Raw genomic sequence first — 11,507 nt, forward strand, 5'->3', positions numbered from 1 at the left:
CATAATGCTCCAAGCCAAGCCACAGCAGCTGCATCTGTTGATTTTAATATAGGATACCTCTACTCTCCCATCAAAGCCCACAGGTGCCACAACCTGCTGTTTAGCATCACCCTCTCCCCCATTTCTCTGGTCACATCTCTCCTAGGCTGAGGTCAAAGCAGGCTGCCCTGTCTCCTTACCCTGACTCCCTGGGGACTGCTCCTGCCTCTGCCTTCCAACCATCAGACCTCCTCTCCACATCCTTTAAACAATCCAAAGAAGGTAGTAGTGGTGGTGACACAACCTCATGATTGTACTAAAACCACTGATTACACACTTTCAAAGTCTGACTTCTGATAAATGAATTACATCTCAATAGTAATAGTAATAACCATGCTTACCAGAAAGCTCCTTGTGCTGAAGTTTGCCGTGTCATTAAACACCCTTTCTCCCTCCACTCTCCCTTGGGACTCCTGGACTCACAAGAATACCAGGGGCTTTCTCTGAGTTCACCTTGGGCGCCAATGCTGAGTTCCTGAATGCAAACCGAAACCACTGTTCAGCGTGGTTTGAAGTTTTTGGCGCCAAACTTTACTGAATTGCTGAAGATCACGTCATCCCCGACTTGGACCTAAGAAAATCAAAACTATTGGTTGACATAAAAGCAGAGTGAAGGCGCTTGTGGGCGCCTGGGGGTGGGCGAGCTGCATCTGGGTTTCGGGGTCTCGGGCTGCTTGGCAGTTAGGGGAGTCTGTGGGCTGCGAGAATCAGACCCCGAGGCTGGGGATATCCGCAGTCCTGAGCGGGATGTGGAGACCCACACACTTCAACTAGCATCCGCCTGGATTGTGGTGGGTGGATCTGAAAAGCTGAGGAGCCCTCCCACCCCCTCCCCCCACAGGGCCGCCTTTGGGTTCTCGGATCAGATCACTTCCAGGGCTCCGTTTCCCGCCAGGAGCAGAATTCCCTCCTCAGGGCGGGGCTGATTGAAAACCCCCAGATCCAAAGGAAAACAAAGACTAACTTCAAGGAAAATCCTCTCAATGTTGGGACCCTTCAGTGAGGACCCTAATCCGGACCCCACAGTGTGCTCTCCAGGGAAGACTGAAGCGACTTTCACTGAACCTTCCCAGGAAGAGCAAAGACAGCGCCTCAGCGCGCACAGCACCCTGGCGAGGAGCCCTGCCCTGTGTCTCTTTATTTTGGCTTGTCCCAGGTGGACGCAGTCCCGTGTCTTGGCAACCAGCTTTCAAAAAACAAGATGAAAGGGAACAGGGCGAGTAAAGAAAAGAGGGTCCTGGAGAGAAAGGTTGAAATGCTGAAGAAAGGAGAGGAGAGGAAGAAAGGTGGGGGAGGGGAGGAGGATTTAAAAAGCAAGGACAGCAGGAAGGGGAAAGAGATCAGAGATGAGGGCTGTCAGGTCCCGCCCTTACCTGCCTTCCCCCAGGATCAAGCCTCTGCTTCCAAATCAACCCCATTAAGATTCCAGAACAGGATGCAGACCCTGAGCCTTAGGGACACCCCACAACCCCCACTGCAGAAGGGGCCACAGCCCTCCTCCATTTATCATATTTAAAATGAAAACCAGCTGGTGGTGACGGCACAAGCCTGTAATCCCAATGATTTGGGAGGTTGAGGCAGGAGGATTGCCAAGTTCAAGGCCAGCCTCAGCAATTTGAGAGGCCTTAAGCAACTTAATGAGACACTGTCTCAAAATAAAAAACTAAAAAGGGCTGGGGATGTACTCCATGGTAAAGTGCCTCTTGGGTTAATTCCCAGTGTGTGTGTGTGTGTGTGTGTGTGTATGTGTGTGTGTGTGTATCTTAAGAGCATGGGTTTGTTTCATTTTCTTTATGCTTGCCTAGCACATGCAAGGCCCTGGGTTCGATTCTCAACACCACATAAAAATAAATAAACAAAATAAAAGTATTGTGTCCAACTACATATATATATATATATATATATATATATATATATATATATATATATATATCTCCAAAAAGAAATATAAGGAAGGGTAACAGAGTTCTATTTTTCCCGTGATTATGTTTTTTTAAAATGTCATATTTAAAATGTATTTATTTGGTGGTTAAGAACACAGCACAGCCTGAACCAGGCCCTGGGTTCAATGCTCAGCACCTCCCAAAACAAGCAACATTAGGCATGGTTTGAAGTTTTTGATGCCAGACTTTACTGGATTGCTGAAGATCATGCAGACTTCAAACATGCAGACTTTTCCTACTCAAGTGTAGAGGGCTGGGGATGTAACCCAAATGGTAACAGGCTTGCCTAGCATGTATGAAGCCTGGGTTTAATCCCTAGCACTTCAAAAACAAGTGTCTACAAAAGTTCTTTATGTGTCAAGCCCTGTTGCTAAACTACATTGTTTTAAAAACAGGGTTTAATTCTGATATCTATAATCACAATAAACTTTGAGTTTGGATTTAAGATCTGATGCCCCCCAAATGCAATAATGAATAAATGATTGAAATTCTAAAATATATTATTTTGTTTCTTGACACATTAAATAGCCAGACATTAATTAGACAGACCTGGATGCAGGTCTAACCAGTACCAAAGAGTATAAAGGATGCATTGAGCTCCCTGCTACACTGCCATGAGAGATGCAAACATCTGTGAGTTTAGTGGTAAAAGTAGGAGGTATGGCTCCTACTATCCTGGTTTTCTGTTCATAATGGAAGAATATGCTAATTGTCAGAAAGAAAATATGTATTTATTATTTCTAGCTTTTATTTTTACCCTTAATCTACGGTCATCTAGATTTTTGTCACAGTTGTTCTCACTCTCCCACCCCCATATACATATGGCTGTTAATGGGATTGCTGCACCTTTGGACAATAAGTTACAGACACCATAAGTCTTTTTTTTTTTTTTTTTTAAACTTGGGATTGAACCAGGGCATTTAACAACTAAGCCTCATCACCAAGCCCTTTTTTGTATTTTTATTTAGAGACACGGTCTCACTAAATTGCTTAGGGCTTCTCTAAGTTGCTCATACTGGCTTCGAACCTGTGATTCTCCTGTCTCAGCCTCCTGAGCTGCTGGGATTGTTCAGGTGTTCACCACGAGGCCCAGCCCACCATAACTCTTTACCTCCAGATATGTCTGGGTCTATCTCTTAAGAACATGGGTTTGTTTTATTTTCTTTACACAGAACCAAAATACAAATTTCAAGGGGGTTCCAACCTTCTTAAATCAACTTTACTAATCCATAGTTTATATACAATAAAATGCATGTATTGAAATGTACAGCTCCTTGAGTTTGGATACTCATACATTCTTGTGTCACCAAAAGGGAATGAAGATGGAGAACATTCCTATCATACCCCAAAGAAAATCTATGCAATAAAATTCTAGGTAACCATTAAAATGAGCAAAATATATTTTAATTTATTGCTACTAAAAGAGGTGCCCAGAGGCTGGGGTTGTGGCTCAGTGGTAGTGTGCTTGCCTAGCATGTGCGAGGCCTGGGTTTGATTCTCAACACCACATAAAAATAAGTAAACAAAATAAAGGTAGTGTGTCCAACTACAATTAAAAAAATATTAAAAAGAAGATGTGCCCAACATATTTTAGGCTCCTATTAAAAGGTTAGTAATATACTGGATTATAATGCTTCCACATACATAGTGTATATTTTTTAAGAGGGAAAACCTGGATGATTTTTCCCCAATGGTTTGACAGAGGCCCCAATTGAATAACCACAGCAATATTCTGCAACCAATTGAATACTGATTGGTTCCCCTTCTTCCCCAGAAGCCATGTCCTGGACCAGCACCAGAGGGCACAAGTGGCCACACTGGATCCACAAAGCTGGGGTGTCAGCCTCTGCTGAGAGCTCCTGGGGCTTCTCTGGGAGCTTATACTGTGCAGCCCTGCACTGACCAGCACTTTCCCACTTGCTGCTTTGGTTTTTCATCTCTACAATGTGGGCACACATATTTTATAACTTGGGGATGGGGGTATATATGAGGTGCCTGCTGTTCTAGGTATCCTCATTATTTTATTGCATTATAATTTGCATAAAATTCTGCAGGATGTGAAAACTTAAAAAGAAATCATTATATAATGAGAGTTATATTTATATATATTATTTATATACTTCCAGTCTGAAATCTACAAATTTTCCTCAATATAGCATTTAAAATATCTTAAAAACCTTATTTGTCAATTAGAGAAAATGATTAATTAACTGAAAAGAATTACCAAGATTCTCACTTATTATTCAATATTATAATGGCATTAAATTCTTAAAATATTATAAGAATTCTAATAAATCTCAATTAAATACCACTAGGCATTTTGTGATACTTGGTTAGCTGATTCTAAGCCTTGTATGGAAAGATTCATAAATAATAGGCAAGACACATTTAAGCAAGAAGAATAAAGGCAGTATTCTCTTAGTAGATCTCAAGACTTACACTAGAGTTCATGTAGGTAGAGAGTAGGTTGTTGATACAGGGATATACAAGTAGATCTTAGAACAGAGTAGGAAGCCACAAACCAAACAGCACACATGTAAACATCGGGTATATGTGACTCAGTGTATAATAGAGATCAAGACATTTAATTTATGTATACATACAAACTGGTATGATAGGTAATATACAGTGTTGATATATAACACTGGTAACATTAGAGATTGATGTGTAAAGGACAAATTTTGGACAAATGATATAAGCACATTGGTTATGCATATTGAAAAATTGGAATTGTACGCATCTCTTTCAAAATATTAATTAATATTGTAGACTACCTTTGTGACCTAAAGCAGAGGAAGAAAATTTTTTTGAGTTACAGTAAAGCATTTACCCTAAGGGAGATTGATACAATTAAAGACATTTAACTTGAACTTCCAGATCATTTGGAGATTTTCAATTTCTCAGTGGACAGAGGTAATGACTAATTCTCCTTCTGCACAATCCCTGTAAGAATATACCTCAGAATACATTGTAGGGGTCTTTCTTAAAGGCACCAGCCTTCCACTCAATGCATGGTATCTGACATGGACCCTTTTAGTGAGAAGCCATTCAAATGAGGCAAGGGGTCAGGTTTCAAGGGGCTGAGTCCAGCTTCCTGATGTCTACTGTCAGCAGGTTGACTGGCATCTAGGAAGGCTACACCCAAAGGCACAACAAGAGAAAGGGACACACAAAGTGTTTCCATGAAACATTCTATCCCAAACAGGGCAAAGGCGTAATATCACAAAGGAACAGGTGAGCTTAGCTCAATTCATGGGGCGACACACCTATGTCTGAAGATGCATCCTCAACCTCCAAGACTAGGGCAATGTCCAGGTCACTACAAGATTTAGTGCTGGTCAGAGCCTCTCCGCTCTGGGAAGGAGAATGTGAATCATTCAGACTGGCTGCCCACACACCTGTGATACATCATCATTGATATGGGCTGGTGGTTTTCACAAAGTTCTCTACACAGCAGACTCGGATAATGTACAGGCTCTCGAGTTTGCTTCAATTTGATTCATACCCTTTATTGAGGCCCTCTGCTCTGAGCCTCTGCTTCTTCCCTTGGCTGCTCACTAGAATCCCCTGGAGGGTTTCAGAGACAGGATTGGTACCTGAATTACTCTTCTGGTGAATCAGAGTTAAGGGTTTAATGTTTGATCCTAGCCTACACCTATTCAAAATCTCACCAGATGACTTAACTTGAAGACATTGGTCTATTGCACAGATGAATTTAGGTTTTTATTAGCTAAACTAGTTAATGTACAAAAATGTTTGGCACTCAGAACAACACATTTTATCTGAGATGCTGACTGAGAGGACACATATAAAAGAATTCAGACCAATCATGTCTTATTTCTCCTTGTTCCAATACTGTAAGAGGAATCCAGGGGAAAAAAGAGCACAAACCAATGCTCCTTCACCCTCTCTCCCATCACAGTGCTCCTGTGTAGCCCAAGCTAACTGGGGGACAGATAGCAAGACTGACTTTGCAGATCAGTCAGTCCATACAGGGCAGTTCCCAGGACACCAAAAGGGACCTACCTGGAGACTGGATCAGCAGGGCAGAGAGGACATACCCTGCACACCTGCTATCTCCATTACATTCAAAAGTATACTGGATTTCCTAGCAAGTGTAATCAAGCAAGAGAAAATATAAACTATATATGAACTGACAAAAATTTTCAGCAGTTATTGGACAAGAACTAGAGACAAAACTCATTTGTATTTCTACAGAACACAATAATACTTTGAAAACATAATTGAGAGAGATTATGATTACTAGAGTAAGCTTTCAAAATGTTTGGAATAAGGCACCACAAGATAAAGAGTGTGAACAGCAACATTTTATTAAAATATTTTAATAGGGGAATATCCCATGTCCATGAATTATAAGACTCCATATGGTAAGAAATTGTCAGTGGTCTACAAACCTGTTTATTAAGTATAATCCCTATCCAAAACAGAAATAAATATTTTGTGGAACTTCAAAAAGAGTATCTTTAACTTTAAAAAGTCATCAATGATAACAATGAAACTCTTGAAATCAAAACATTAAATTTATTGGATTTATTTACCTAGTAGACACATTATGATGGTATGAAATCCAACCAAATTTCTCAGAATGATTAAAAAAGACCAGTACACAACAGAGGAAATCCAGGAAGCATCCCACGGAAATGAAGACACTGGAATGCTGAGGAAGGTCATACCTTACCAGATGCGAAAAAGGACAGTTTTCCATATGTGATGAGTTGGTAAGTGACAATCCATGGATGAAAAAAAAAAAAAAGAAAGAAAAAGATTGGGGCTGGGGATGTGGCTCAAGCGGTAGCGCGCTCGCCTGGCATGCGTGAGGCTGGGGTTCGATCCTCAGCACCACATACAAACAAAGATGTGTCCGCCGAAAACTAAAAAATATATATATATATATATATATATATATATATATATATATATATTAAAAATTCCCCCCCTCTCTCTCTCTTTAAAAAAAAGGGATATGAGGGAACTTAAAAAAAGATTTTAATGTCTTCTGCACACCACATATGCACAAAAACATTAAAATATATAAAACTATGGAGAAGTTGCAGACAATTAACTTTCTGATTATAACTTAAGAATTTCTTAAGCAAAAACAAAAAATGCATAGAAGAAATAAACTTAATACATGTCAGTACTTCAAAATTAGAAACTTGTTTTTCAAAGATATCACTAAAAAGTGAAAAGAGAAGACAGAGAAGCATCTCCTGTGGCAAGGACTTGCAAATGGAATATGTAAAAAGTGGTCAGCCAGTGAGTCTAAGGCAGTAGGCTTCAGAGTGAGATGGACTTGGGATCCCAATTTACTAAACCCAATGGGAGGCAGAAGGTGAGGGGACATTTGGAATTACTGAGAAGAATAACAGAGCATGGTGTGTGTAGGAGAAGAATGAATGGAAAATTCAAAAAGGAAAAAAAAATCTACTTTCCATAAAACCCTTGGAAACATTCTTCACCTCATTAGCTCATCAGTTTCCCATTAGCCAAGAGGGAAATGCCTTTCAAACCACAATGACAACCTGGATGAACTTTGAAAGCAGGCTAAGTGAAAGAAGCCAGTCACAAAACACCACATGCTGTAGGATCCCATTTACATGAAATGTTCAGATAATGAAACCTATAGTGACAGAGAGCAGGAGAGCAGGTGCCTAGTGCTGGCGAGAAGTCCTGGACAGGGAAAGGGGTGACTGTGAATGGGCATGGGATTTCTTCTTGGGGTGATGGAAATATTTTAAAATTGAATGTGGTGACTGGTGCACAACTCTGTGAATGTACTGAAGTGTAGACTTTAAACGTGTGAATGGCATGCAAATTATAAACTCAGTAAAGTTGTAAGGAATAAATCTCATGAAAAATTAAAAGTAATTTCTAAATTACAATCACTGATGCTTCCATGTGGATGAGAAGTTGGGCCATCAAGAGCTTTCTTACACTGCTGCCATAGCACACAGGGGTACAGACACCTGGACAGCAGTGTGGCATCGCCTATTAGGTTGAATATTACACACACGCGGTAGTTCCACTCCTGGACACATAATTCTGAGAGCCACTTGCTCATATGCAACAATGAACATGTAACTGGAGGCTTAGAGCAGCTTTGTTTATCATTTCCCAAGCCTGAAAACAAACCAAATGACCACAAAGAGTAAAGGAGCATTATATTTGTATAATGCTTTTGGTAGTATGGCCATCTTGACAATATTAATTCCGCCTATCCAGGAACATGGGAGATCTTTCCATCTTCTGAGGTTTTCTTTGATTTCTTTCTTTAGGGTTCTGTAGTTTTAATTGTAGAGGTCTTTCACCTTTTTTGTTAGATTGAATTGATTCCCAGGGTTGGTTTTTTTTTTTGTGTGTGTGTGTGTGTGTGTGTGTGTGTGTGTGTGGCTATTGTGAATGGTGTAGTTTTTCTAATTTCTCTTTCAGTGGATTCTTTGCTGATGTATAGGAATGCGTTTGATTTATGGGTGTTGATTTTATATCCTGCTACTTAGGTGAATTCATTTATTAGTTCTAGAAGTTTTCTGGTGGAATTTTTTGGATCTTGTAGATATAGAAACATGTCATCAGCACATAGTGATAGTTTGAGTTCTTCTTTGTGAATTTGTATCCCTTTAATTTCTTTCTTCTGTCTAATTGCTCTGGCTAGAGTTTCAAGAACAATGTTAAATAGAAGTGGTAAAAGAGGACATCCTTGTCCCAGGTTTTAGTGGGATGCTTTCAATTTTTCTCCATTTAGAATGATGTTTTGAACTTAAAGATGTGCTGTATTTGTCAAATGCTATTTCTGCATCTATTGAGATGATCATAAGATTCTTGTTTTTAAGTTTATTAATATGATATATTATGTTTATTGATTTCCGTATGTTGAACCAACCCTGCATTCCTGGGATGAATCCCACTTGATCATGGTGCACTATCTTTTTAATATGTTTTTGTATGCAATATGCCAGAATTTTATTGAGAATTTTTTTTTCCCAGCGACGCACCTCCTCCATCCACACCCTACCTGCCTACAGTTAGCACCAAAGTAGTCCCTATTAGAGGATTAATGCATTGATTGGGTTAAGGCTCTCACAACCCATTCATTTTACCTCTAAAGCTTCTTGTCTCACATGAGCTTTTGGGGAACACCTCATAGCTGAACTGTAACAGGTGGCTACTACAAAATGGGCCAAAGAAGACAAACTTTTGAAGCCAGGAGACTCACTGACACACATTTTAGTAATCCATGTACAAAAATCTTTTTCTATATTCTGAATTTGGTAACATTTTTTTTCATTTTTTTATATTCCCAAACTGTCTCCATATCATTACTTAAAATATGAGAATTTATTATTAGAATTTATTTGGAGGCTCTTCTTCTGCTTTTCTGTCTTCTCCCATTATTTCTTTTTGTTATTCATTTATTTTATATCTTTCATATTTAATAATAATAAAATAATAAATATAAATATAAATAATAAATAATAAAATAAAAAATATTTTATATTTTTATATCTTGCAATATATGTTTAGTTATAGAGAGCCCTATTCATAAAACTGAAGAATTAGCATAGATTTGCCTGGTAGGATAAACATGGATGTAGTCTGATTATTTGAGTTTTTTGCAATACATAATCAGAAATTATACAAATAGATTTGAGGGACAAAGTTATCATTAATAGGGAGAGTCATATAAAAATAAATAAATAAAAAGTAGGAACCTAGAATCATGGAAAGAACTTAGAAATGTGAGATTATCCCAGGTGTAGGGCTTCACAAATGAAGAAACCAAAAAAAAAAATCATAAATTATATGTGTATGTTTAGTAAATGGCAGATGGCAGTGATCTTACTTCCTTTAGCTCCAGTGTTTGTTTTGCTGTTATTATTGAGAATTTTTGTGTCTATGTTCATCAGGAATATTGGTCTGAAGTTTTGTTTCCTTGATGGGTCTTTGGTTTTGGTATCAGGGTGATATTAGCCTCATAGAATGAGTTTGGAAGGGTTCCTTCCTTTTCTATTTCATGAAATACTTTAAGGAGTATTGGTGTTAATTCTTCTTTGAAAGTCTTATAGAACTTGGCTGAGAATCCATCTGATCCTGGATTTTTCTTGGTTGGTAGGCTTTGGTGGCATTTTCTATTTCATTACTTGAAATTGATCTGTTTAAATTATGTATGACCTCCTTATTTAGTTTGGATAGGTCATACGTCTCTAGAAATTTTCTTCAATATTTTCTATTTTATTACACGATAAATTTTCAAAATAGTTTCTAATTATCTTCTGTATTTCAGATGTGTCTGTTGTGATATTTCCTTCTTCATCTTGTATTTTAGTAATTTGAATTTTCTCTCTTTTTCTTTTGTTAGCATGCCAGGGGTCTATTTTATTTATTTTTTCAAAGAACCAACTTTTTGTTTTGTCAATTTTTCAATTGTTTCTTTTGTTTCAATTTCATTGATTTCAGCTCTGATTTTAATTATTTCCTGTATTCTGCTTTTGATGTTGATTTGTTCTTATTTATCTAGGGCTTTGAGGTATAGTGTTAAGTCATTTATTTGTTGACTTTTTATTCTTTTAGTGAATGCACTCAATGCAATAAACTTTCCTCTTAGTACTGCCTTCATAGTGTCCCAGAATGATATGTTGTATCAGTGTTCTCATTTACATCTAAGAATTTTATTTCATCCTTGATTTCTTCTACTATCCACTCATCATTCAATTGTGTATCATTTAGTCCCCATTTGTTACAGTAGCTTTTACTTTTTTATTTTATCATTGATTTCTAATTTCATTCCATTGTGGTCTGGTAGAATATAGGGTAGTATCTGTGCTCTTTTGTAAGAGTTTTTTCTAAGAGTTGCTTTGTGGCATAAAATATGATCTATTTTAGAGAAGGAGCCATGTACTACTGAGAAGAAAGTATATTTGCTCACTGATGGATGAAATATTCTATATATGTCTGTTAAGTCTAAATTATTGATTGTATTATTTAGTGCCTTGATTTGAGTGTTAGTCCAAAAAAAAAAAAAAAAAAAGAATGTAGGGGAAAAAAGTGCATGTTTTGAGAATGCCTCAGTTGAGGGTGTGTTAGTGTTTGTCAGCTTCATATTACAACAGTTCAATACCTGAGGCAACTAATTTATACATGAAAAGTTTTATTCAAAGTACAGTTTGGGAGGGTCCAAAGCCTGTACCTGTATCAGCTCAGTTCTGGTAGGACAATGGATGGTGGCCTACCTTGGTGTGAGCATGTGCCAGAGCTAACCTGTGACATCACCATCTAGGAAGCAGAAAGAGACTGGAGACCATGCCCCCAAAACCTCTATGCCTTAAGGGCCTTCCACTGGGCCTCAACCCTTAAAGTTCACAGCATCTTCAATACCACTGTGTTGAGGATCAAGCCTTCATATAGGGACTTGTGGGTGACATGCAGGCCTATATCAAACGATAGTGGAGGGTGTGTACATGTGTACAAGTGTGTCAGTCTCTGTGGACATTTATTCATCCATTCAAC

Source organism: Urocitellus parryii, chromosome 8 (assembly GCF_045843805.1).
Source record: "Urocitellus parryii isolate mUroPar1 chromosome 8, mUroPar1.hap1, whole genome shotgun sequence".
Taxonomy (NCBI): Eukaryota; Metazoa; Chordata; class Mammalia; order Rodentia; family Sciuridae; genus Urocitellus; species Urocitellus parryii.